Raw genomic sequence first — 27078 nt, forward strand, 5'->3', positions numbered from 1 at the left:
AGCAAAACCAGGCAAGGAGGCGACAGCAGTGCGGTGACAAGAGTGATGAGGACATAGACATGGTCATAGACTTCTCACAAAGTATGGGCTGGGCAATGTGCCCCGGCAATGTGCACATCATGCTGATGAGCTCTGCATGGTCACCTGTGCTGATCAGCAGACTACACTGGCCAAACAGGAAACGAAATTAAGAAGTTTGCAGGCCTTTTCCTGTCTATCTGGCCAGTGCATCTGAGTTGAGAGTGCTGTCCAGAGCGGTCACAATGGAGCACTCTGGGATAGCTCTGGAGGCTAATACCTTCAAATTGTGTACACCACTACCCTAAATTCGACCAGGCGAGGCTGAGTTCAGTGCTAATCCCCTCGTCGGAGGTGGAGTAAAGAAATCGATTTAAAGAGCCCTTTAATTTGAAAAAAAGGGCTTTGTCGTGTGGATGGGTCCAGGGTTAAATCGAGGTAACGCTGCTGAATTCAACCTAAAGTCATAGTGTAGACCAGGCCTCTGAGAGATTTTATAGCTACTGGCTGGCTGGGTGTCCAAAAAAGGGAGCAACCCTCCCCCCCGCTTCCATTGATCACACTTGGTAACTACTAAGCAGAAGCACAGAATCATAGATTGATTTGCTGCGTCTCCTGCAGGCTTCCTCACGGCACAGCAGGGCTGCTCTTGGATCTGCACAATGTTGTTTCGTTTAGCAGTGACTGTGAAGGCACTTCCAGCTATTTGGCCGTGGGAACTCTGGTATTAAGTGGACACCCTGTGTATGGCTGTACTGCTTGTAGATTTATATATTCTGTATTGATGTTACCAAATGGAGTATTTTGTAGCTGTCTGCTATAATTTGTTTAACTTGTATGAAATATGAAAATGCTCTCTCAGACTTAACTACCTGCCTTTCACACACTCCCTGCCCCTCGCTCTCTGGGGTGGGAACAAGCCACCAGCATGTGTGTCCATTGGATTTTTTTTAATTTAATTACTTCTCATTGTTAAATTATTTATGAGTGTTTTTTAAATTTCATTGCAGTGCGTTTTCCTCCTGCCACTGTCACCTGGCAGCTCAGGGATGTGAGATTCTCCTCCATTGCGTTTCTGCCTATGGAAAAAGAAGAGAGATCACACCTCAGTACTTTTGGAAATAAAAGCAACCTGGAAACAAACCAGCTGTCTCCTCCGTGTGCAGTTTGTGTCTCTTTTGCTGCAGTTGATGTGTGTGCAGCATGTGTGGTGGACAGGGGCACTGTGTGCTCACATGGGAATTCACCACCCTTGGTGCAGGATTTGACTTGTTCCTGGAGTGAATGTAGCACTGTGGAGTGTCAGGCACAGGCTGCATGACCCCTTCCATTTATCCTTGGCGCAGATACAGCCCAGGCAGCGCTACTGCAACCTCCCATCCTGCTGCCCTCCACCATCATCTGCACAGCCCACCTGTCAGGGCAGGAGGGGAATGTTGCTCCATGGATCCTGGTTCTCAGATGGGGCTGCCCTGGGCTGGGGGGGTGTGGTTGCATCCATTAGGTCACCAGACTGAGCCTTCTAATATCCTTGGTGATTGTTCCCAAGATCCAGGACTTTGTGCTCAAACAAAGAAACATCTCCCAGCTTCCTGGTTGAAAATAAGGCCCTTTCCTTGCAATATAGAGGAAAGACGTAGATCTTCACCCCAGATGGGACTTGAACCCACAATCTCTGGCTTCGGAAGCCAATGCCTTATCCATTAGGCCACTGGAGCCCTGGTGTACAACTGTTGAAGAGATGGAAATTTCCTCTCATAAATGCACATTCCTCACATTTGCTTCAACACTAAATAGCCCCTTTATGTGCCTTAGAGAAATGTCTGCACCCCCTGGCAGCGAGGCAACTGGGCAGGTCGCTGACAGAGCTGAGCACCACCTTTCTGCCAGCCATCTTTAGAGAAGAACCCCACCCTAGCGTCACCCCTCCCTCCGTCAGCACCTCCACGGCTGTGGCTCTGAGTGGCAGTAGGATGATTAGGGGGCGAATCCGGGGCTGGAAGGGGGGTAAGGTCGGCCTGTAAGGAGTAACCAGGTGGGGCAGACCCAGGGGGAGGCTGTGGGCTGCTGGTCGGTTGTTGGGATCCGAGCTCTAGATCAAAGCTGCACAGTGACCTGACACCCAGGGTTATAGGGCCGACATAGTGACCCCCTCACTGGCCTCGGTGACCCCCAAACCCTTGTTACTAAGGGCATTGAGGAGTCTCTGTCCCTTAATAACTTCTGGGAGCTCCCCAGGAGGCTGCGGGCGTCAGCCGCCTCCTGCCTCACAGGTTAGACTCTTGGTGCTGTGCCAGCCGCCCCCTCGCTTGCAGGCCCAGTGTAAGAAGCAGGAGGCCTGGTGCTGGCAGAAGAGGGTTTTGATTAATCGAGCTCTGTGTGATGGGCACAGGATGCTTCCACTCAGTAGCATGGCTGGGGGGGAGCGAGGGGAGCAGCTAAGGGCGCCGGGTTCCTCCGGTGGGGGTGTGGAGCAGCCGTTCGTTTTCCTGTTCGCACTCCTCTGCGGTGTGAAAATCGGGGAGGGGAGGCAGAAGCCCCACTTCCCTCCAGAAATGACGCCCAGTGGGGGAAGCCAGGACAACAGGGTGGGGCGGCAAGTGGTGGCCAGACTCTCACCGCCAGGGTCTAGTCTAGCTCAGGGTCCAGCTCAACCTCCTCCCTGCACCACTGGCCCCGAGTCCCCTTCCACCGCCAGGTCAACCCGGGCACTAGGGCAGGAACGGGGTGAGGCAGCAAGTCAAGCTGAGCAAGGCAGGCAAAAGCGAGTCTTGTCTTCACGGGCCGCTCACAATGACGTCCTTTTTGTGTGCAACTGCTGCAAAAACATCCCGGCCAGAAAAGCATCATACACAGAAATTTTGTTCAGTTGCATGAGCATTGGATTGACAATCTAAAGGTCCCTGGTTCAATACCAGGCTTTGACAGGTACTTTTATCCCTCTTCGTGCAGGGGCAGCTTGTCCTCTGGAATAAGGTGTCCATTTTTTTCGAATTTAAAACCAGGACATTTAAAATTGGTCGATTTTGGCGGGCTCTGTGTGATGACGTCATCATTGAGTTCCCACGGTCGGGCTGTATGTAATGCGTGGGAGTATTATCGAAGAGTCGCCGTGGCCACAATATAGTGAGAGTGCGTGTGCTGAATGCTGAGTATTGCCGAGATCCAACAACGAGAACCATCGTGTAAACTAAAACTAAAACTAGGATAAATTAATAAAATTGATTTAGGCTGGTTTATCAAGGATTGATTTGATGTACTCAATCTTTTGATAAGTTAATAATTTTTGATTTTGTAGTCCTAAACTGTACTGGTTACATCTCATGACTAACCAGACCAATGTTCAAAAAACCAGTACTGTACTGGTAAAACCAGTATGTATGGTCACTTTACTCTGGAAGCTCCTTTACCTGAGGCAAGTACCTGGCTTTGAGCTCCCCAGCAGGACAACAGCATGGGGGCTTCCAGCCCACCTGCAGGGCTGGCTCCAGGCGTTCTGCCGCCCCAAGCAAATAAAATTTTTGGCTGCCCCCCACCCCAGCCCTGGGCTCTCACCCCCCTCCCACCTGTGCCCCCCCACACCCTCTGCTGCCCCAGTGCTGGGCTCTCCCCCCGACCCCACCCACACCCCTACTGCCCCGGCCCTGGGCACCCCCCCCCACCAGTGCTGAATGCCCGCTCCCCCCTCGCCTCCAGCTGGTCGGGCGCTGGCAGGGTCGGGGTAGCAGTGGGGCTCCCGGGCCAGGCCTCAGCCCAGGGTCCCCCCAGCCAGGGCTCCCGCCTCCAGGACCAGCTGGGACCTGGGAGGGCAGAGCCGGGGGACTGTCCCGGCAGGAGGCTGAGGAGCCGGGGCAGGGTAGCCCCAGAGGGAGTGGAGCCCCAGAGAGTGGGACACGGGCCCTGCATGGCAGCGCCCCACCCCCTATGACCTCGCTGCTGCTGCTGCTTCTGGCCGCCCTGCTGTGGTGTTGGGGGGCAGCCACCCTGCAGCTCCTGGTGTCCCCTGCTTGGAGCCTGCCCGGACAAGCCACAAGTGTTGGACAGACAAAGCTACACAGGATCTTTTCAGGGGCAAGACAAAGACGCCACATTTATTATGAGAACAGTGCGATTTATGACCAATAACTAATATTTTAATCCTTACACACACACATTATACTTAATACCTATACACACACACACACACAAACACCCATCAGATGTTCTGCAGCTGCTGCATAGTTACCAGTTCTGAACACAGCTTGAGTTTGTGACTTGAGTTTGCAGCTTGGGTTCGTAGCTTGTGGCGGTAACTGGCCAGGAAAGCCGGGCACGAGGACGAGCTGGGTCTCTGTTGGGCCTGCACCGACGTCCTTCCATGTTGGCAGCAGAATGTTACCCTCCAAAGTCTCCCATCTCACCCATCCTTTTTTAGGCTTTAGTTTGAATCCAGAGTCTGTAGGTCTTGCTGTGTCACTGCCTCTGGGTTTGGTGATTGATCACCCGTCAATTGCAGGCGACTTTCAGCCTGGGACCTGACTTTGATCTTCCTTCTATTGGACCTTTTCTTTTTAGGGTGGCCTCTTCTTACTTTGTTAGGGCTCTTGTCTGCATCTTCAGCCGGTGGGGTTTGAACTCTGTTTCATCAGGACAGGCTGGGGCTGGAGGTTGATTCCATCATCCACACATGCCTCAGTCACACATCTAACCTAAACTAATAAGAGTACAGCAGGGTTTGCAAAAATGAAGGTTGGAGGAAGCTATTACAAAATGAAGTGAGCGTTTTAAAACGGGGTTTGAATTACAATATGGCAAACAGTGAACAGAAGTTACAATATAGCCAAGTGTAGTGAATGGTGAACAGAAGTTACATGGATAAACTGAACAATTAAAAACAATTTCATTCATCAGTTTTACAGGGGCTGCAGGTCGGGAGTGAGAGGCATCAGCAGAGCTGTCAATCTGGAGGTCAGGACTGGGATAGCAGGGGCTGCGGGTCGGGAGTGAGGGGCACCAGTAGCGCAGTGACTGCAGAGCTCAGTGGGAGCCCAGGGGGCTGCAGTTCGGGAGTGAGGGGCACCGGTACAGCTGGGGGAAGCCCAGGGCGCTGTGGGTCGGGAGTGAGGGGCACCAGCAGAGCTGTGATTCTGGAGGTCAGGACTGGGATAGCAGGGGCTGCGGGTCGGGAGTGAGGGGCACCAGCAGAGCTGTGAGTCTGGAGGTCAGGACTGGGATAGCAGGGGCTGTGGGTCAGGAGTGAGGGGCACCAGCAGAGCTATGAGTCCGGAGGTCAGGACTGGGATAGCAGGGGCTGCGGGTCGGGAATGAGGGGCACCATGAGAGCTGGGGGAAGCCCAGGGGGCTGCAGGTCAGGAGTGAGGGGCACCAGCAGAGCTGTGAGGCTGGAGGTCATGACTGGGATAGGATGATGGGCAGAGGGTGATTGGTGGAAGGGCCCATCTCTCTGGTCCTCGGCCAGGGAAGAAGGATGGGGCTGGAGTCTTGTTCTTCACGAGTACAGAAGGTGCTGGAGCTCTGACCAGGGAGGGCATTAGGAACCCATTATCATGCAGGGAAACATTCAACCGCTGATCTATACTCTCAACAAAGAGTGTCCTGTATAGCCCAGAACAGGGCCAGTGCCAGTCCTCTAATCCTCCCATGGGCCAATAATGTCACTCATACTGCCCAGAACCCATCCCCCAAAACTCTGCCCCTCACCTGCCTAAGGCTCTGGGAGGAAGTTTGGGTGGGGGGAGGAGATCTAGGGTGCAGGCCCTGGGTTGGGGCTGGGGATTGGGGTGCAGGCTCTGGGGGGAGTTTGGGTGCAGAAGGGGTGAGAGGCTGGTCTCTGGGAGGGAGTTTGGGTGGGGGAGGGGTTCTGGGGTGCAGGCTCTGGGATGGAGTTTGGGTGCAGGGTGCAGGCTCTGGGCTGGGGCAGGGGGTAGCAGGAACAGGAGGAGGGGGGGGTTGCAGACTCTGGGCGGGAGCTTGGGGGCAGGCGGGAGGGGACATGTGGGAAGGGGAGGGGGTGCAGGCTCTGGGAGGGAGTTTGGGAGGGAAGAGGTATGTGGGAGGGGCTGGCAGTGCAGGCTCAGGGAGGGGTCAAGGATGCAGCACTTACCTGCGGCTCCAAGGCAGGGCAGGCTGGGGGCCTCCGGTGCTGCTGCCCCAGGCATCACCCCACAGTGTCCCATTGGCTGCAGGGGCTCGGGGTGGGGGCCGGCAGCCACTGGAGCGAGCAGGCAGATGCTGCTCAGCTCCGCTGCACTGACGGGACCCTGGGGGGGAGCGCCTGGGGGTGGCAGGTGGGGCCAAGGGAGTGACCCGGTCCCAAAACTGCTGGAGCCCCACGGGCGAGACCTGGGAACCAGGACTGCCAGCCAGACAAACACCTTTAAGAGGAGGCGTCCCTCTGCCTGTCAAAATCTGATCTTCCTCCTTCAGTTCAGTGACAGCCTGAATTGTTCCTTATCCCGGCAGAGCCAGAGGATTGAAAGCAGCAACATCAAACCCCTGTGTAGCTTGCAGGAATGGACAGAAACACTCCCTGGTATCTGAGGAGATGTTCAGCTTTGCCCTTGGTCAACTACAAGGCCAAAGGGAAAGGAGGTGGAGCCAGGTATAAAGAGTGAAACACGACACATCATAGTTATGCCCATGGCGGCTGCAAAATCTTTTGATGTACTTCTTCTTATCAGCAGTGTATTGTTTTCTCTGGAGCCTAGGCCTTGACCAAGAAATTTGTACTTTGCTAAAATAATCGACTGCCCCTGGTGAAGACAATGGACTTGACACCCACTGGGGTGTCCCTACACAGGTACAAGTACTAACAACAGTGGCTGCCTTTTAGCCATAGATTTTAATCAGGGCAATAAATTGAAACAAACCCCTGTTAAATCATTTCTCAGCCCGAGTCCTTCACCCACATTCCCTAGAGCATTGGGCCACCATGTGGGCATTTCATTTCTGACCTCAGTTTCACACAGAGAAACAATTTCCTTTGCACAGATCCATAAACAGCAAAACCTCCCTGTGTCTCTGGTCTGAGCCAGGGCATTCGATGACAGTGAACCTTTTTCTCCTGCAATGGTGACGGTCAGACAGAGGGGTCATGGCACCTGCATCCCTGCCAGGGAGATATTGGCTCCGCTCTTTCTTTCTGCTGCTGTTGTTAGTCCATGAAACATCAAGGGTGGAATGCAAGGCTGAGTTCATGCACCAGCCCCCTGAAAAATTTCAGTGCCCCAGAGAAATCCTGCCCCCTGCTATTGGAACGATGTGCTGGAGATTTGACTAGGAAAGGGACTGTCTGAATTGTCAGAGTGGGGAATGAACAACAATCTACAGCAATGTCGTTCACACAAACACACTCCCATCCTGCTCCAGCCGGAAGGGAAATGGGCAGGAATTCTCGCTGTTCACCCACGGACACACTTACACTGATGGGCAGCCGTGAGTGTGCTGGGGAAGCTGGTCTGAGCAAACAATTTGAAGTGACAATTCAGTGAGAACAAAATCATCATGCAGTGAAATGGATGCACATCAGGTAGTTGTGGCTGAGTGGTTAAGGCGATGGACTAGAAATCCATTGGGGTCTCCCTGCGCAGGTTCAAATCCTGCCAACTACGTAAGCGCTGCGCTGCTGTTGTTATTATTGTAGTCTTAGTGCCTGAGCATCCACGGTGCCAACTGGAGATAAATCTAGTTTCACTCTGTCTACACTTAAAACGCTGCTGTGGGACTGCTATAGCACTTTGGAGTAGACAGTGACTGGAGGGATTTTCCCATCCCTGTAATAGCTACATGGACAGAACAATTCTTCCTTTTCTTTAGCACTATCTAACCCGGGATTAGGTCACTTTAACTATATGGGTTTGTGGGGGGGTCACACACTGGGAGACATCGCTTTGCCAGTTCAGTGCCCAGCATACACCAGCCCTTAGATCCCTCTGGGTATTTCAATGCAGGCACTGACCTGTGAGAGGAAAACATCAGCTCACAAACACAGAGACTGAATTTCCCACATTTAATCTCGCTGCACTTTCCAGAAAGTCACAACATTCAATTCATTCTTGCTAGGACAGAGAAAAAATAAGTGATACTAAGTTTTTGACTTGGTTAAATAAAATTAAGTGTTTAATTAATATAGTAAAAAATCTGTCCTGATTCCTCTAACTAACACCATAGCGTGAAATAGGAACAGAGACAAAGCTTGTCAGTGATGACTAATTTCGCAAATGATCTTCCCATTATTAATTTCCACGCTGCCCCCATTGCAGGTCTGGGCATCTCCAGTGTCATTGCTCTGCATTCACCTTCCCCTTAGAATTGTTATCGGACATTCGCTTTCCTCTGCAGCGTGGGGCACGGGGTCACTTGCTGGAGGATTCCCTGCACCTTGAGGTCTTTAAGCCATGATTTGAGGACTTCAATAATTCAGACATAGGTTAGGGGTTTGTTACAGGAGTGGGTGGGTGAGATTCTGTGGCCTGTGTTGTGCAGGAGGTCAGACTAGATGATCATAATGGTCGCTTCTGACCTTAAGTCTATGAATCTATGAATCTATTCCCAAATTTGGAAAATTGTGTAGTTCAGAATGTGAATAGTGACCCTGGCTCCTTCCTGCACCTGCTCTACATTGCTTCACAGCAGCTTCTCCCCCTGCAGAGTCACCCCAGCACTGCAGTGCAGCCGCCCAGGGTTCAGCAGGGGCCCCTGGCAAGGACAGTGGGTGCAGCTAACAGCCCGGTGTGCCTGGCCATGAGGCAGCTATAAAAAAGCAACACCCCCTCCCAGAAGTACAGAGACTGAATTCCCCAACTTTAACATCATGACCCCCAGTAGAAAGCCACACGTGTCAGTTGTATTGTCACAGGGAGATGCAAAAATCAAGTGACACCAATTTTTAAGTTGAGTAAATAAAGTTGAGGAGATAGTTATTAACCTCCCAAAAATATACTAAAGATCCCTCAACATAACACCTGAAGGTGAAATATGAACAGAGACAAACCTTGTCAGCAAAGGCTCATTTCCCAAACAATCCTCAAAAGTGCTCCAGTGGCATAATTGGTTAGCGCACAGTACTTCTAGGGCAGTGCTGAGAGGAGCTATGCTGAGGTTGTGAATTCAAGCCTCACCTGGAGCACTGATTTTCTTTGACCACATGGTGTCACCCCCTCATTTGCCCCTGTGGAATGTAGAATTCCAGCCCAGGGGACCCTGAGGAGGGGAGGAGGCAGAAATGCCCCCTTCAATTATTACCTCCTCTCCAGAGCACAGGTCAGAATCTACAATCCTTTCTCCCCCACCAACCCCTATGCCAGGATCCCTCAAGCAGAGCCTGGAGTCCTGCCCATCCTTGACCCCTGAGCCTGGAGGGAGAGGAGCAAGGAGCCATTGTTAGAGGGCTTTCCCTTCCCCCGCCCACTTCCCTGGCTCTTGTCACACAATCGATAAACAGCAAAAGACCAGAAGTCGGAAGCGCAGACAAAGGGATGTTTACTGGGGTTAGTTTCCCAGCAAGCAGATTTCGAAGCCCTTCACACCAGTCGGGCTGATCTCTATAGACCGACAGAGTCTGTTCCCCAGTGTCCCCCTTCCCAGGTCTGACACTGCAGTTCTTAAAGTTTAGGCCTGTGCAGGCAGCCTGAATCTCTCTATTCTAACAGCCATCGGCCTGTGGGAAAATGATCTATTCAGGGTTGTCCCTAGACATTTTGGTGCCCTACACGGCACCCCCGTCCCCCAGCCCGAGCTGGCAGAGCGGAGCAGGCTGGGGCCAGGTCACTCCACTTCCCACCGCCGAGTAATTGCAGGGCAGGCCTGACCCCACACTCATGGGGCAGTGGGAAGTGGAGTGATCTGGCCCCAGCCCGCTGCACTTTGCTCCCAGCCTTGGAACTTGGGGGTTGGGGGGAAACACCCCCCAGCACTCACCAGTGGCGTGGCTGGGAGCTGGTGGAGCAGAGCAGGCTGGGGCCAGGTCGTTCCACTTCCCAGCGCCCGTTGAGTGCCGGGTGCGCCTGATCCCTCCTGCCGTCCACCGGGATGTAGCTCGGGTGGAGCAGGGGTGGGAAGAGGGCGGTGGGGGCAGACCAGGGGTGGAGGCTGTGGGGAAGAGGTGGAGCAGGGGCAGGGGCAGCTTTCCTGGCCGGCTCAGCCAGCCGGGGGATCGAGTTCCCGCTGGAGCAGTACACAGCTGCGTAGGGCACCAGGAAACTTGGGGCAATTTGGTGCCTCCACATCCCTTAACCAGGCAGTGTCCCTGTAGTGTGGGCTGTCTGCATAGGTCCTTTCTCAATCTTTCTCACCCTCTTGCCTTGAGTCTCCTGTGTCTCTGCTTTCTAAGCACAGACTAACTCTGGCTGTTCAGAGGAGGGGAGGCCCATGCCTATGTGTGGCCAGCAGACAGCGACAAAGACCCCAAGGCAGCCTGCTCCCTGCCATGCCAAACACCCACTGAAGGCCACCCACAGACCAGCATGTGGGGCGGCTGCTGATGCTCTGTGGCCAACACCAGAAGACGGTAGGAAAGCAGGGCCAGCCCCCCTGGTGGGGCCTCTGACCGTTCCCACTCCAGGTGCTCACTTTGGCAGTGGGGCAGGAGATTTTACCCCAAGAGGCTTTTCCCCAGCTGGCGAGAAGCAGAGAAACACCCAGGCTCCGAAGACGCTATGTAGCAAGTACCCTCCAGCACAGGGACAGGCGCACACTTGGAAGAGGGAAACTGCTCCACACTCTAGCCCGGGCAGCCGCCCATTGTCTTTGGCAAGTCAGGAAGGGCAAAGGCGAGACTGGAAGCACCTGGGGCTCATGCCCCAGCCTTTGTGACACCCAACCCCCAACTCCTTCCCGGGGCTCTAGCTGAAGCCAGAGCATTGGCCTGAGCAGCCAAGAAGAGGTTCCAGCCCTGAAGGGAGCAGGACTTTCAGCACAAAGGTAAAACCACCACAAGTACAACCACCAAGGGACTTGAACCCTCAATCACCTGATCAGAAGTCTTATCTATTAGGCCACATGGTCACACGAGAAAAACCTCTCCAAGTACTTCTTTAGAGAAGATGGACACTGTGTTTCTCAGACTCAGGTCATCTACTGAGGGGGCCTGAGACTCTCTGGCAGGGGCGGCTCTAGGCACCAGCAAAACAAGCTGGTGCCTAGGGTGGCAAAATCTAGGGGGCGGCAAAAGGCTGGGGCCCCAGCTCATCCTGCCGCTGCGAGCCCGTCCCCTGCGGCCAGGGGGGGGCGGCAGGCTGGGCCGGCGGACCTGCCGCAGTCATGCCTGCGGGAGGTCCACCGGAGCCCCGGGACGACTGGACCTGCCGCAGGCATGACTGCGGAGGCGCCGTCCGCGGCTCGGCTGGACCTCCCGCAGGCATGACTGCGGCAGCTCAAGCGGAGCCGCCGGACCCGCGAACCGTCCGCAGCCGCGGGAGGTCCAGCCGAGCCGCGCGACCAGCGGTCCCTCTGCAGTCATGCCCGTGGGAGGTCCGCTGCTCCCGCGGCTCCGGGGCGCCTCCCGCGCATGACTGCTTGGGGCAGCCAAAAAGGTAGAGCCGCCCCTGCTCTCTGGGCACAAGAAGTTGAGTTCCCAGCGAGATGTGAGACAATTCTCTGGAGCCAGGTGCAGGGCTTTGGCAGGGAGGCTCAGGCAGGGCCGCCCAGAGGGGGTGGCAAGAGGGGCAATTTGCCCCAGGCCCCGAGCCCACGGGGCCCCACCAGGATTTCGGGGCCCCTGGGCGGGGTCCTCATTCCTCCGGGTGCCCGGCAAACTCTTGCGGGGCCAGGCGCAGGAGCTTCTGCCGCTCCCGGTCCTCGCCGGCGGGGGGTCCTTCCGCTCCGGGTCGAAAGGACCCCCCGCTGGCGAATTACCGCCGAAGACGGAGTGGGACCCGCCGCTGAAGTGCAGCCCGGTCTTTGGCGGTAATTCGGCGGCGGGGAGCCCTTCCGTTCCGGGACCCGCCGCCGAAGTGCCCCGAAGACCCGCGGCGGGGCCCCCCTCCGCCGAATTACCGCCGAAGACCGGGCTGCACTTCAGCGGCGGGTCCCACTCCGTCTTCCGTTCCTGGACCCGCCGCCGAAGACCCCGGGCCTCTGGAATCCTCTGGGCGGCCCTGGGCTCAGGCATGGGGGATTGAGGTGCAGCGGACAGACCGGCTGTCTAGGTGTGGAGATTTAGTTGCACTGAGGCACAGGAGGGAGGAGGAATCATGCTGATGGTCAGTGGCTGTGCAGAAAAAAGGGTGGTGATTCCCCCATCCTAAATGGGCAGGTTGGCTTGACCCTTCTTTCTGCTGCAGAGCATGGTGGGGACTGCAGCTCACCCCTTGTGGGGTAGGAAAGCACAGGTGCAGGGTGCTGGGCTCCGATGCACCTGGAAGGCAGCTCTGGTGGGGTGGGGCAGGGCCTGTGGTTTACGTTCTGCATTGCCTGGTGCTCGGCCATTGCACAATCCCCAGCCACGCTGCACAGCGCGCCCCGAGAGGGAGCAGGGGGCCAAGCAGATGATTCAGCACGAGGGGGAGAGGATGTGTGGTTGGGGGAAGAAAGGCCTGGGGCTGCACTGGGGGAATGCAGAGCAGGGGTGACACCCCAGAAACCTGCAGCAAAGGGATGGACAGGTGGGCTGGGAGGATAGAAAAGGCAGTGAGCCTAAAAGGGGAGTGGGGTCTAGTGGTCAGAGCAGGGAGGCGGCTGGGTACCAGGACCTCTGGATTCTATCCCTGGCTCTGGGAGCAGAGGGGGGTCTAGAGGTGAGAGCAGGGGGACTGGGAGCATCTTCCTAATTCACAGGGTAGTTCTCTTCCCAGCTCGGGCGAGGGCGGGAAGCGCCACCAGCCCCATTTCCTGGATAGGAGAACTGAGGCCCAGAGAGGCTGAGTGATGTGCCCAAGGACACTCGGGAAGTCTGTGGCAGGGCACAGCATGTTTCTCCCCCTCCCGCCCCGCGGGGTCTGGCCTGCTACTGGGTGGTGCAGGGGCGGGGTCTCAGGAGAAGGAGCAGTGGGAGGCGGGGTCTCGGGTGAATGGGTGGTGCAGGGGTGGGGAAGGGGCAGTGTGGGGCGGGACTCAGGGGAAATGGGCAGTGTGACACTGGGGACTTGGGGAAGAGGCGGTGTGAGGGGGGGATCTGGGGGCAAAGGGTAAACATGTGGGGGGGGTCTCGGGGGAAGGGGCGATGCAGGGACAGGGATTAGAGGGAACAGGTGGTGCAGGGGTGGGGTCTAGCGGCAATGTGAGGGGCAGAACTTTGGGGAAGGAGGCGGGGCTTTGGGGGCAGGCAGAGCAAGGGGCAGGGTTTTGGGGATGGGGACAGCGGGGGCAGGGCTTTAGGGGAAGGGGGCAGGGGCAGGGCAGGGCAGGCCTTTGGGGAAGGGCACAGTGGGGGTGCAGTGGCAGGCACAGAGAGGGGCAGGGCTTTGGGGGTGGGCACAGCGGGGGCAGGGCTTTGGGGGCAGGCACAGCGAGGGGTCGGGGCTTTGGGGAAGGGGCGGGCAGCGAGGAGGGTCGGGGCTTTGGCGGGCGGGCACAGGGGGGCAGGGGCAGGGCTTTGGGGGCAGGCACAGCGGGGGCAGGGGCAGGGCTTTGGGGGCAGGCACAGCGGGGGCAGGGGCAGGGCTTTGGGGAAGGGCAGGCACAGCGAGGGGCAGGGGCAGGGGCAGGGCTTTAGGGGCGGGCACAGCGGGGGCAGGGGCAGGGCTTTGGTGGGCAGGCACAGCCGGGGGCAGGGGCAGGGCTTTGGGGCAAACACAGTGGGGGCAGGGGCAGGGCTTTGGGGCGGGCACAGCGGGGCAGGGCAGGGCTTTGGGGGCAGGCACAGCGAGGGGTCGGGGCTTTGGGGAAGGCGGTCACAGCGGGGGCAGGGGCAGGGCTTTGGGGGCAGGCACAGCGAGGGGCAGGGGCAGGGCTTTGGGGCAGGCACAGCAGGGGGCAGGGGCAGGGCTTTGGGGGCGGGCACAGCGAGGGGCTGGGGCTGGGCTTTGGGGGAAGGGGCAGGCACAGCGAGGGGGCAGGGGCAGGGCTTTAGGGGCGGGCACAGCGGGGGCAGGGCAGGGCTTTGGGGGCAGGCACAGCAGGGGGCAGGGCAGGGCTTTGGGGCAGGCACTGCAGGGGGCAGGGGCAGGGCTTTGGGGAAGGGGCAGGCACAGCGGGGGCAGGGGCAGGGCTTTAGGGGCGGGCACAGTGGGGGCAGGGCAGGGCTTTGGGGGCAGGCACAGCAGGGGCAGGGGCAGGGCTTTGGGGTGGGCACAGCGAGGGGCAGGGGCAGGGCTTTGGGGGCAGGCACAGCAGGGGGCTGGGGCAGGGCTTTGGGGGCGGGCACAGCGGGGGCAGGGGCAGGGCTTTGGGGGCAGGCACAGCGAGGGGGTCAGGGCTTTGGGGAAGGGTGGTCACAGCAGGGGCAGGGGCAGGGCTTTGGGGAAGGGGTGGGCACAGTGGGGGGCAGGGGCAGGGCTTTGGGGCAGGCACAGCGAGGGGGTCGGGGCTTTGGGGGAAGGGGCAGGCACAGCGAGGGGCAGGGCAGGGCTTTAGGGGCGGGCACAGTGGGGGCAGGGGCAGGGCTTTGGGGCAGGCACAGCAGGGGGCAGGGGCAGGGCTTTGGGGTGGGCACAGCAGGGGGCAGGGGCAGGGCTTTGGGGGCAGGCACAGCAGGGGCAGGGGCAGGGCTTTGGGGCGGGCACAGCGGGGGCAGGGGCAGGGCTTTGGGGGCAGGCACAGCGAGGGGTCAGGGCTTTGGGGAAGGGGTGGTCACAGCAGGGGCAGGGGCAGGGCTTTGGGGAAGGGTGGAGCACAGGGGGCAGGGGCAGGGCTTTGGGGGCAGGCACAGCGAGGGGTCGGGGCTTTGGGAAGGGCAGGCACAGCGAGGGGGCAGGGGCAGGGCTTTAGGGGCGGGCACAGCGGGGGGCAGGGCAGGGCTTTGGGGCAGGCACAGCGGGGGCAGGGGCAGGGCTTTGGGGCAGGCACAGCGAGGGGTCAGGGCTTTGGGGAAGGGGCAGGCACAGCGAGGGGGCAGGGCAGGGCTTAGGGGCGGGCACAGCAGGGGGGCAGGGGCAGGGCTTTGGGGGCAGGCACAGCAGGGGGCAGGGGCAGGGCTTTGGGGGCAGGCACAGCAGGGGGCAGGGCAGGGCTTTGGGGGGCAGGCACAGCGGGGCAGGGCAGGGCTTTGGGGGCGGGCACAGCAGGGGCAGGGGCAGGGCTTTGGGGGCAGGCACAGCAGGGGCAGGGGCAGGGCTTTGGGGGCGGGCACAGCGGGGGCAGGGGGCATAGCGGGGGCAGGGGCAGGGCTTTGGGGCGGGCACAGCGGGGGCGGGGCTGGGGAAGCACGGGGCAGGGGGCTCGGGAAGGAGCAGGGCTCATTCCGGCCGGGGCAGGTCTGTCAGGGGTGTCACTGTCCCTGCAGCGGGTGTTTGGAGCCGGGCTCCCCGGGAGGGGCGGGGCCAGGTGCAGCGGGAGTCAGGGGGTGAACACAGCGGGGCAGGGCTTTGGGGAAAGGGGGTCCGGGGGCAGGGCTTTGGGGATGAACTCAGCAGGGGGCAGGGCTTTCAGGAAAGGGGCAGGGCTTTGGGGATGAACACAGCGGGGGCAGGGCTTTGGGGAAAGGGGTCCGGGGCAGGGCTTTGGGGATGAACTCAGCAGGGGGCAGGGCTTTCAGGAAAGGGGCAGGGCTTTGGGGATGAACACAGCGGGGGCAGGGCTTTCAGGAAAGGGGCAGGGCTTTGGGGATGAACACAGCGGGGGCAGGGCTTTGGGGAAAGGGGGTCCGGGGCAGGGCTTTGGGGGATGAACTCAGCAGGGGGCAGGGCTTTCAGGGAAAGGGGCAGGGCTTTGGGGATGAACACAGCGGGGGCAGGGCTTTGGGGAAAGGGGCAGGGCTTTGGGGATGAACTCAGCGGGGGCAGGGCTTTGGGAAAGGGGTCAGGGGCAGGGCTTTGGGGATGAACTCAGCGGGGGCAGGGCTTTCAGGAAAGGGGCAGGGCTTTGGGGATGAACACAGCGGGGGGCAGGGCTTTCAGGAAAGGGGCAGGGCTTTGGGGGATGAACACAGCGGGGGCAGGGCTTTGGGGAAAGGGGCAGGGCTTTGGGGATGAACTCAGCGGGGGCAGGGCTTTGGGGAAAGGGGCAGGGCTTTGGGGATGAACACAGCGGGGGGCAGGGCTTTGGGGAAAGGGGCAGGGCTTTGGGGATGAACACAGCGGGGGCAGGGCTTTGGGGAAAGGGGCAGGGCTTTGGGGATGAACTCAGCGGGGGCAGGGCTTTGGGGAAAGGGGTCAGGGGCAGGGCTTTGGGGATGAACTCAGCAGGGGCAGGGCTTTGGGAAAGGGGCAGGGCTTTGGGGATGAACACAGCGGGGGCAGGGCTTTCAGGAAAGGGGCAGGGCTTTGGGGATGAACACAGCGGGGGCAGGGCTTTCAGGGAAAGGGGCAGGGCTTTGGGGATGAACACAGCGGGGGGGCAGGGCTTTCAGGGAAAGGGGCAGGGCTTTGGGGATGAACACAGCGGGGGCAGGGCTTTCAGGGAAAGGGGCAGGGCTTTGGGGATGAACACAGCGGGGGCAGGGCTTTGGGAAAGGGGCAGGGCTTTGGGGATGAACTCAGCGGGGGCAGGGCTTTGGGGAAAGGGGCAGGGCTTTGGGGATGAACACAGCGGGGGCAGGGCTTTGGGGAAAGGGGCAGGGCTTTGGGGATGAACACAGCGGGGGCAGGGCTTTGGGAAAGGGGCAGGGCTTTGGGGATGAACTCAGCGGGGGCAGGGCTTTCAGGGAAAGGGGCAGGGCTTTGGGGATGAACACAGCAGGGGGCAGGGCTTTGGGAAAGGGGCAGGGCTTTGGGGATGAACTCAGCGGGGCAGGGCTTTGGGGAAAGGGGTCAGGGGCAGGGCTTTGGGGATGAACTCAGCGGGGGCAGGGCTTTCAGGAAAGGGGCAGGGCTTTGGGGATGAACACAGCAGGGGCAGGGCTTTCAGGAAAGGGGCAGGGCTTTGGGGATGAACACAGCGGGGGCAGGGCTTTCGGGAAAGGGGCAGGGCTTTGGGGCGGGCTCAGCGGGGCGGGGGCTGGGAAGCACGGGGCAGGGGGCTCGGGAAGGACTCATTCCGGCCGGGGCGGGTCTGTCCGGGGTGACACTGTCCCTGCAGCGGTGTTTGGAGCCAGGCTCCCCGGGAGGGGGCGGGGCTGGGGGCAGCGGGAGTCGGGGGTGACACGCGGCCGGTGCCAGGGCGGCGGACCCACCCAGACCCGCTCACACGCAGCCGGGGTTACAAGGGGCGCCGGGAACATCCCGCGGGGCGGACACGGGGATCCAGTCCAGGGGTTGGGGCGGGGCGGCGTTTCGGCGGCGGAGCTTCGCCCCCGCGCGCTCCCGCCCCCGCTGCTTTGTGCCGGGGGGTGAAAGGGGCGAAGCGGCGCAGCACGTTCCTGCGCGGGGGGGGGCTGGGCCAAGATCCCGGGACACGCGAGTCGCCTCAGGCGCCGGAGGGGGGCGGGGCCGGGGCTCTCTGGGGGGCGGGGCGGGGATGACGGGTTGCGTTGGGGGGGGGGAGGTGTCAGGTTGACCCAGGGACCCGCCCTCACCTGGGCTGGAGAGGACGGAGGCGCCCCGGGGCAGGCTGGGAGTTGTAGTTCCTGGCTCGTCTCAGAGCGGAAGTGACGGGCCGGTTGCTCAGACAACGCCCCCTCCCGGTGCACTCTGGGAAGTGTAGTTCTCTCTCTCTCTCTCTCTCTCTCTCTCTCTCACAGGCGGCCTCTATTGGAGGAGGGGCCGTAGCTCGTCACTTCGCCGCGCCCCTCCCCGCTCCCTGATTGGCGGAGAGAGCGCGGGACAGAGACTCGGCGCGTGGGGGGAGGCCCCGGTTCCCTCCCCCCGAGGCTTCGCTGCCCCTCCCCACCGGGCGCGCGCTGCGGCCGTTGGGATTCGAATCCCGGGCAGAGGCAGCGCGGAGTGAAAGGGCTTCACCTCCCCGCCGTGACCCTCCCGCCAGCCCCGCCCCCAGCGTCCCCTCCCCCACCCTCTCTGCTCTGCCCGGCCTTTCCCTTCGGCCCCCGCCACCCTGCCCCCTTCCTCCTCCTCCTCCCTCTCCCCCCCCAGCGCCCCGCCCCTAATTTTTTCCAGCCCATTTCTCCACAGCTGAGCCCCATTTTCCCATCCCCCCACTGCCCCAGTCCATTCCCAGGGTGGGGGGTTCCTCATCTCCCATCTCATAAATGATCTGGAGAAAGGGGTAAACAGTGAGGTGGCAAAGTTTGCAGATGATACTAAACTACTCAAGATAGTTAAGACCAAAGCAGATTGTGAAGAACTTCAAAAAGATCTCACAAAACTAAGTGATTGGGCAACAAAATGGCAAATGAAATTTAATGTGGATAAATGTAAAGTAATGCACATTGGAAAAAATAACCCCAACTATACATACAACATGATGGGGGCTAATTTAGCTACAACGAGTCAGGAAAAAGATCTTGGAGTCATCGTGGATAGTTCTCTGAAGATGTCCACACAGTGTGCAGAGGCGGTCAAAAAAGCAAACAGGATGTTAGGAATCATTAAAAAGGGGATAGAGAATAAGACTGAGAATATATTATTGCCCTTATATAAATCCATGGTACGCCCACATCTCGAATACTGTGTACAGATGTGGTCTCCTCACCTTAAAAAAGATATTCTAGCACTAGAAAAGGTTCAGAAAAGGGCAACTAAAATGATTAGGGGTTTAGAGAGGGTCCCATATAAGGAAAGATTAAAGAGGCTAGGACTCTTCAGCTTGGAAAAGAGGAGACTAAGGGGGGACATGATAGAGGTATATAAAATCATGAGTGATGTTGAGAAAGTGGATAAGAAAAAGTTATTTACTTATTCCCATAATACAAGAACTAGGGGTCACCAAATGAAATTAATAGGCAGCAGGTTTAAAACAAATAAAAGGAAGTTCTTCTTCACGCAGCACACAGTCAACTTGTGGAACTCCTTACCTGAGGAGGTTGTGAAGGCTAGGACTATAACAATGTTTAAAAGGGGACTGGATAAATTCATGGTGGCTAAGTCCACAAATGGCTATTAGCCAGGATGGGTAAGGAATGGTGTCCCTAGCCTCTGTTGGTCAGAGGATGGAGATGGATGGCAGGAGAGAGATCACTTGATCATTGCCTGTTAGGTTCACTCCCTCAGGGGCACCTGGCATTGGCCACTGTCGGTAGACAGATACTGGGCTAGATGGACCTTTGGTCTGACCCGGTACGGCCTTTCTTATGTTATGTTCTGCTACCCCCCAAACCTGCTGGGTTCCCCTTTTCAGCCACTGTGGGGTCCTCCAACCCGCCCCCACCCATCCACTCTGGGATCTCTAAATCCCACATTCCCACAATGCACCTCGGTAACCCCAACCTCCTCTCTCCCTAATCCCCCTAGTCCCTTCCCTGGGGTCCCCCTGGACACCCCAACCCGCAGTCCGGCCCCCACATACATCCCAGTCCCTCATTCACACGCTGAGCTAGTCCTTCAGGGGCCCCCACAGCCCCCCAAACTCCTCCATCCATGAGCCCCGTGGGCCTGTGGCCGGGAAGTGGGGGAAGCTCCCACTTTGGCTGGGCTGGGTGTGGGTGTCAATCTTTTCCTGGCTTGTGTGTGCTGAGCTCACAAAGGCTTTTTGCTCCCTCTGTCCTCCCCTTATGCAGCCCAGGTGGGGAAGGTGACCTGGATGCAGGGAGCCCTGATGTCACTCCTTGCTCCCCCCTCACAGCCCCCTAGGGGGGCACGGAGGAACATTGGGGGAGCAGTATCCGCTCATCACCGCTATCTCCCCCTTCTCTTCCCCTCCCTCCCCCCATGCTCCTATGCCGGGAGGGAGCAGGGAGAAATCTGGGCACCACCCCAAGCAGCACTCCCCTGCCAGCCCAGAGCAGTTTCTGACTTTACACCAGCAGCACACACCTCTCTGCTACCGTACAGCACCGCCCTTGACCATGGTACCCCTGGGCAATTCCCTGGTGGCACCCACCCCTAAGGCTGGTCCTGGCTATGAGCTTCAGAGGGAGTGACCAGACCAGGTGGCCATGGAGAGGTCCAGCCCCTCTTCTCCCCTCCCAGCTTCTAGCAATCAGAGGCCAGGGACATGCTTCCATGCTGATGACAGGTACTGCTCAGTAACGAGCCAAAGTACATTCATATTCCTCATCTGAGTCAGATGCCACCCACCAAAGATTGATTTTCCTGTCTAGTGGTTGAGGTTCTGCAGTGTCTGCATCAGAGTGTTGCTCTTTGAGGACTTCTGACAACATGTTTCACACCTCATCCCTCTTGGATTTTGGAAGGCGCTTCAGATTCTTAAACCTTGGGTTGAGCGCTGTAGCTATCTCTAGAAATCTCACATTATACCTTCTTTGTGTTTTGTCAAATTTGCAGTGAAAGTGTTCCTAAAGTGAACATGTGCTGGGTCATCACCCACCACTGCTATAAAACAAAATATATGGCAGACTGTGGATAAAACCATGGAGCAGGAGACATACAGTTCTTCATCAAGGTCTTCAGTCACAAATTAACACATTATTTTTTTAATGAGCGTTATCAGCATGGAAGCATGTCCTCTGGAAGTATGCTGGCTGAAGTATGAAGGCATATGGATGTTAGCATATCTGGCACGTTAATACCTTGTAATGCTGGCTACAAACGTGCCACGAGAGAGCCTGTTCTCACTTTTAGGTGACGTATACAAGACACGGGCAGCATTATCTCTAGTAAATGTAAACAAACCTGTTTGTCTCAGCAATTGGCTGAACAAGAAGTAGAACTGACTGGACTTGAAGTTTTACATTGTTTTCTTTTTGAGTGCACTTATGCAACAACAAAAAAATCTACCTATGCAAGTTGCACTTTAATGATAAAGAGATTGCACTACAGCACTTTATATTTTAGAGTGTAAATATTTGTAATAAAACTATATATAGTGAGCACTGTACACTTCGTATTCTATGTTGTAATTGAAATCAATATAATTGAAAATGTAGAAAATCAAAAAATATAATAAATTTAAATTGATATTCTATTGTTTAACGGTGTGATTAAAACTGAGATTAATCATGATATTTTTAAAGTTAATTGCGTAAGTTAACTGCAATTAATTGACAGCCCTACATTTGAATTTTTCTGTCCCGTGCAGGACAAGCTAGAATATCTGTGTGCAGGGAAAGAGCCTGGGGGGAATTGTGCTGGGAAATGATTTCCTGTTCTGACATGTTCCCAGTTGCCCTTTTTGCCCTAACAGGCTGCAGCGCAACATCCATGTTTTGCTCCAACTCATTCCGTTCTCCCAGGGGCCGGGGAAGGGAAATGGCTGCAGTGGAGCCAGTTGAGGGAGGGATTAGCAGGGAGTTGCTGGCGGGTTCCCTTTGCGGGGAGAAAGGGCAGTAAATACATAGGGGGTGGGAACTTCCAGGAAGGTTGGTCTGGGTGGGAGAGGGCAGGAAATCCCCAGGGTGGGGGACAGCGAGTGACAAACCTGCTGGGATTTGTTTACTGTGAGGCTCCAGCATTTCTCAAATGTGGCCACCAGGGGCTTTTATTGTGGCCACAGCCTCCCGGGCTGTAACTGAGGGAGTGCGGTGGGGCTCAGGCTTCAGGCTTCTGCTCTGGGATGGTGGGTGGCAGGCTCAGTCAAGATACATGGAACGTAGGCTGGGTGGGGAGAAGTCTGTGTAACTCATCCAGTTATTGATACACATGTGACTCAAATATTACCAATCTGTGTTCCCCCCCCCCCACACACACACAACCCCCCCCCAACCAACCATCTCACAAACAGACCCTCAGTCCGGAAAGCATTCATCCCTCATATTGTTAAAAAGATTCAAAGGAAACAGAAGAATCTCAGCTTTTAAAACAATCCTCTAGCAAGACAAAGAAACTCACATCTATAGACTCAGAAAACACTCCCAAGAAATTTTAACAATATGTTGTTATGAAGAAACCAAAGTGATAAAGAGACCTGATTTTTCAACTACTTTAAAAAAATCTTCTCAAATCAGCATCTTTAAAGTGAAACTTTTTTCTGCTTTTTAACCAGACAATTCTCCCCAGAAGGAGAGGCACTGGTCCTGGAGACACTGCAATACCAGGTCAATGCATGGGGTGGACAGAGCAAGCTCCTATTCCATCCCCTTGTTTCAAAAATCAATTTAACATACAGTCCTCAAATAAAGGACCTATCAGATATTAAACTGATAAGAACAGACACTACGCTTTTGATCTTAGCTCCAAGGAGCCGAGAAGCGATGCTGAGAGTTTCGGATGCTAGTGTCGGGGACTGTAACCCCAACAGCGAAGTTCGTTGTCTGACCGCAGAGAGACAGGCAACACCAGCAAGGTCCGATCAAAAGTTCTTTATTGATAAGTGCACGTATCAGTAAAGAACAGCTCGTATCCGAAAAGAACCAGCCCCCTCTTTACAGCTTAGTATTAGCTTATATAGACAGTTTTATTACATCATAGATCATTCACTAGAGCAATCCACCCCCTTTGTCTAACAACTAGAAATTAGACACCTTTTAATATATATGCATGCCTAGTCTCTACAGCATTATATTGTTAATATCTCAACAAGCACCAAAGGTTAGGAATATGAGGGAGTTAAAACACACCGAACACTAAACCAAGGAGTAAGTCAGAACTGTGAAATGCTTGTGTTTCTTATCAGTACTTGAGACAGTTTGTCTCTCAACATAACACAGCTGGTCCCAGCCCCTTCACTTATCTTACTCTTTCCCAGGGCTTTGTAAGACAATGCTGCTTTTCAGTATTTCACTCTGGGTTTACCCAGAAACCTCTAGATGCTTGACTTCAGGCAGGTTAGCACAACTGGTTTTGTACTACATCTTTATTCAGGCCTAACACTAGGCAGCCGCTCTTCCCCCACTGCTTTCTACTTCAGCACGAGGAGCTCCCAGACACGCACCAAACACCATTCACGACACTTGATAACTAGGTAACTCGAAGTGATGATCACTTCACCGAAATGACTCCACTGGAAGAATTCAAAGCAAGAGCCCTTAACACACAATTCTGTTCAAAGACAGAGAAGTCTTTCAGCCTCCTTCCTCTTGCTGGTTTCCCTATATGCTCCTAATTTGCATAAACGCACACACTGACCTGTGACTAACAATCTCTCACTGTTAACTCTTATGCAAAACAGGCCAAAGAAAGCCTATGCAAGTGCTATCCCGCAGCCCCAATGCTCTTTTCTGCTACTTCTCAAACGTACACACACGTGTTTGCTCCATACCAGTCCAGTTTCTTGTCTAACCACTGCACACACATGGTATAACCCTACCCTGAGCTGATTCCCGACTTTTGCACTCAATCCAGGAAAACGAGTATTGAGAGAGAAGCTGTGCAGGGAAGTCTTCCTCAACTTGCACTCCACTCCCCAAGGGCCTTTCGGGCTCTTCTGTGGACTTCAGGTTCCATTTGATTGCCAAGGTTTATGGTGTTATTAATTAGCCATCTCCTAATGCAAGGATGCTACATGTCAGACTAAAGATCGATTTTCCAAAAGAGCTGAGAAACAGAACTAAAGCTGAGCATGAGGTGTACATTTCCATGAGCATCCAGAATCTGACTGTGCCCTGGCAAGTTCAATGCTTCCGAAAGAAAGCAGAAAATAAGGAGCCCGTCAGGGCCCCCTGCTAGCACCCAGATCTAGTCAATCTGCAGGGAAATAAGGAAAAGGCGATGAATAAAGAAGTCAGGAAATAACAAGGAAATGAACAGGTTTCTCTCCAATTTACCATCTTCTCAGCTACCAATCAAAGTTAAATACCTAAAGTCGACCTATCGGCATAAGTACAGGTGGTTGAATGGAAGTTAAAAGGAGCTGCTGTGGCAAGTGTTAGGAGCCTGCAAGCAGCATGCAGATCGTTTAAAAATACTGCAATTAGAGGCTCCGACAAAGTTCCTCCTCTACCTTGGTGGGTCCTGCGCTTATTGGCAGATTTGCTCATCTTCCCCTCTGGTGGAACCCACAGTCTGGGTCAACTCCTCCTGTGTCTGATCAGGAGTTGGGAGGTTTGGGGGGAACCCGGGCCTGCCCTCTACTCCGGGTTCCAGCCCAGGGCCCTGTGGATTGCAGCTGTCTATAGTGCCTCCTGGTACAGCTGCATGACAGCTACAACTCCCTGGGCTACTTCCCCATGGCCTCCTCCAAACACCTTCTTTATCCTCACCACAGGACCTTCCTCCTGGTGTCTGATAACACTTGTACTCCTCAGTCCTCCAGCAGCTACACCCTCTCCCTCTCAGCTCCTTGCACCTCTTGCTCCCAGCTCCTCACACACACACCACAAACTGGAATGAGCTCCTTTTTATCCTGAGTAGCTCTGCCTTGATTGGCTGCAGGTGTTGTAATCAGCCTGTCAGGGGTGCTGAAAGCCTGTGAACTGTACCCAGGTGTGTTCTCAAGCAGTGTGAAAACGTGCAATTCCCGCTCACACTGCACAGGGGCAGCACAGCTCCGGGGTTCTCTGGAATCACACAATAATGCTGGCTTTGTTCCCACAGCACCTGGAGCTTTTCACAGTGAGACATGGGGGTGCTGCAGCCCCCGCCGCAGCCCTTGGTCCCGCACCTCTGCTTCTCTGCAGGGAACTTTTTATGCCACAAGGGGGTGCAGGGAGACTGTGCAGGAGACCCAGGCACACACCCCGAGCACTGCAGCTCCAGCGCTGTGTGCGGGATTCATTTCTGCTCTCTGACAAAACTGCTCCAGGCTCCTCTGTCCAACTAATATTCGTCCAGGCTCCCCGGCGCTGTTAGTATCTGTCCAGAGCTCTCGCCAGCCCTGCCCCAGGAGAGCTGGGCGCTCGCCCTGCTCTAGGAGAGCCAGGCAGGCCCTGAGCACTAGACGGTGACCCTAGGCCAGTGGTGCCAGAACAATCTGTATAGTGGGGGGCGCTGAGCCACTGAACCTACTGTTACCCCTGGGTGTGATGGAAACCACGTCAAGCCAGGGGCTGCTGCAGCCCCCCCAGTTCCAGCTCCTCTGCCCAGGCAGCTCCCCCAGCCTGACACACACACACACCCCCTGCACCCGCCCCACCCCAGGGCTCCTCAGCCCAGAGGGGAGCCCCCCGGCTGAGTGGGGAATCAGAACCCCCCGAAATTACCCTGGGACCAGCATGATCTGCCTCCGCCCTGCCCTGCTCCGCATGTATTCGGAGTGAGTCAGTTTCCCTGTCCCAACATGTGTCCTGCCATGTGTCTCTTCTCCTCCCCAGTTCCCTCCAAACCACCCCATTTCCCTGCACCCCGGGCTGGGTCTCTGCCAGCCCCCCTTCTCCCCTCCTGCCCCCAATATCTCCCTGCCCCTACAGGTCTATAGGGCTGGATCCCTCCCTCCCCACTTCTCCCCTCATTTCCTGCCTCTGGGGGTCTATGGAGATTGGTCTCTCCTCTGCCATCCCCTCCCCTGCCCTCAATATCCCTCTTGGGATCTATAGGGCTGGGTCTCTCTCCCTGCCCCCGTGTCCCTGCACGGCATGTCCTGGGAGTGACTCAGTTTCCCTGGACCAACATTTCACCACCCCACACATGTTTCTTCTCTCTCCCAGCTCCCTTCACCCCACCCCATTTCCCCTGCACCCCAGGCTGGGTCTCTGCCAACCCCCTCTCCTCTCCTCCTGTCCCCAATATCCCCTGCCCCTATGGGTCTATGGGGCTGGGTCTCCCTGCCCCCATCTGCCCCCATCCCCTCCCCCAATATCTCCCTGCCCCAGGCTGTGACGTATGCTGAGGCCAGGTATGGCTCCAGGGTTTTTGCCGCCCCAATCAGCAGGAAAAAAAAATCCGTGATCGCAATCAGCGGCAGCTCCACTGCGCTGCTTTCTTCTTCGGCGGCAATTCGGTGGCAGGTCCTTCTCTCCGAGAGGGACCGAGGGACCCGCTGCCGAATTGCTGCCAAAGAGCCCGACGTGCCACCCCTTCCCCTTGGCCGCCCCATGCACCTGCTTGCTTAGCTGGTGCCTGGAGCCGGCCCTGGCTGGGGCTGTGACGTGCTGTGACCTGCTCACTCCTCAAGGGCAACTCACTCACTTGAAACCAGCAGGACAGAAGGTGTCACGTGTCCATGGGCGGGGCTATGCAGATGAGCAGTGTCTGGCGGCAGGACGGAGAGCAGCGAGAGGAACCAAAGGAGCCCGGCAGAGAGAATTCTCTGTGTGTGGACAGAATCCAGTGTGGGGAGTTTGTGCTGTGGGTGCCTGCACCGGAGTCACTTCAGGGCAGTGATTGCCACTGAGCTACGTATTGACCAAAGGTGTGTGAATGGGGTGTGGTGCCTGGTGGGGAGCAGATCCTGGTGATAAGAAAAGGGGTGGGAGCAAGAGGTCCTGTCCTAGCAGGGGTTGTATCCACTGGGAGGATGTTTTGTGGTTGCAGGTAGGTTTGGGGGCTTCTTGCTATGACAAGGGGTGTCTGATGGGTGCAGCTAGAACCCTCCTAACCCCACTAGTTTTCTCTGTGTAGGGGGGGGGGCAGATTCTGTGATGTCACAGCCCCTGGGGGAGAGGTTTGAATCATAACTCCAAAGTGAGAGAAGAACTTTCTCCACTTCTGCTCAGTCTCCACTAGGGGGCTGGGCTGGGATCTCTAGGGAAGGAAGCACAGGAAAAAACAGTCTGCCCTATGGAACCCAGGAGTCCTGGTGCCTAGCCCCCTCCTGCTCTGACCCCTAAACTCCACTGCCCTCCCAGGGTGGTGCAGGGGTCACTGGGTCTGTGTCCCAGCTCTGATAAGGGCCTTGACTGATTTTCCCAAAGTGCTTCCTTCTGAATCCATCTGATGAAGTGGGGATTCACCCACGAAAGCTCATGCTCCAATACGTCTGTTAGTCTATAAGGAGCCACAGGACTCTTTGCTGCTTTTACAGATCCAGCACATCTGCCCCCCGCCCCGGTCAATGCCCACCCCTGTGTGGGGGCACCAGCACTGTGCTGGGTCTTGATGGGAAATTGTCCAAGCTGGCCCAGGAGAGACGTGTGTGTCCCTGCTGCCCCCTGCTGGTGGGGCTGAGCCCTGCTCTGTGTGTGTGTGCGTCTGTGACAGT

At 56.6% G+C, this 27078-nt stretch overlaps 1 protein-coding gene and 3 non-coding genes across 4 annotated transcripts in view; 1 reads left to right on the top strand and 3 right to left on the bottom strand.

Annotated features, from left to right (window-relative positions):
* Nucleotides 1–27078, bottom strand: part of LOC120375400 (zinc finger protein 850-like) — a gene marked incomplete at both ends in the record, with an annotated part of 188503 nt that overhangs the window by 30756 nt on the left and 130669 nt on the right. The window lies entirely within an intron of this gene.
* On the bottom strand, nucleotides 1664–1736 carry TRNAR-CCG. Its single transcript has one exon. It is a non-coding gene; the product is annotated as a tRNA-Arg (tRNA).
* Nucleotides 7547–7628, top strand: TRNAS-AGA. Its single transcript has one exon. It is a non-coding gene; the product is annotated as a tRNA-Ser (tRNA).
* LOC120376348 lies at nucleotides 22063–22257 on the bottom strand. Its single transcript, XR_005587233.1, has one exon. It is a non-coding gene; the product is annotated as a U2 spliceosomal RNA (small nuclear RNA).

The sequence above is a fragment of the Mauremys reevesii genome, linkage group 12 (assembly GCF_016161935.1).
Source record: "Mauremys reevesii isolate NIE-2019 linkage group 12, ASM1616193v1, whole genome shotgun sequence".
Lineage (NCBI taxonomy): Eukaryota > Metazoa > Chordata > Testudines > Geoemydidae > Mauremys > Mauremys reevesii.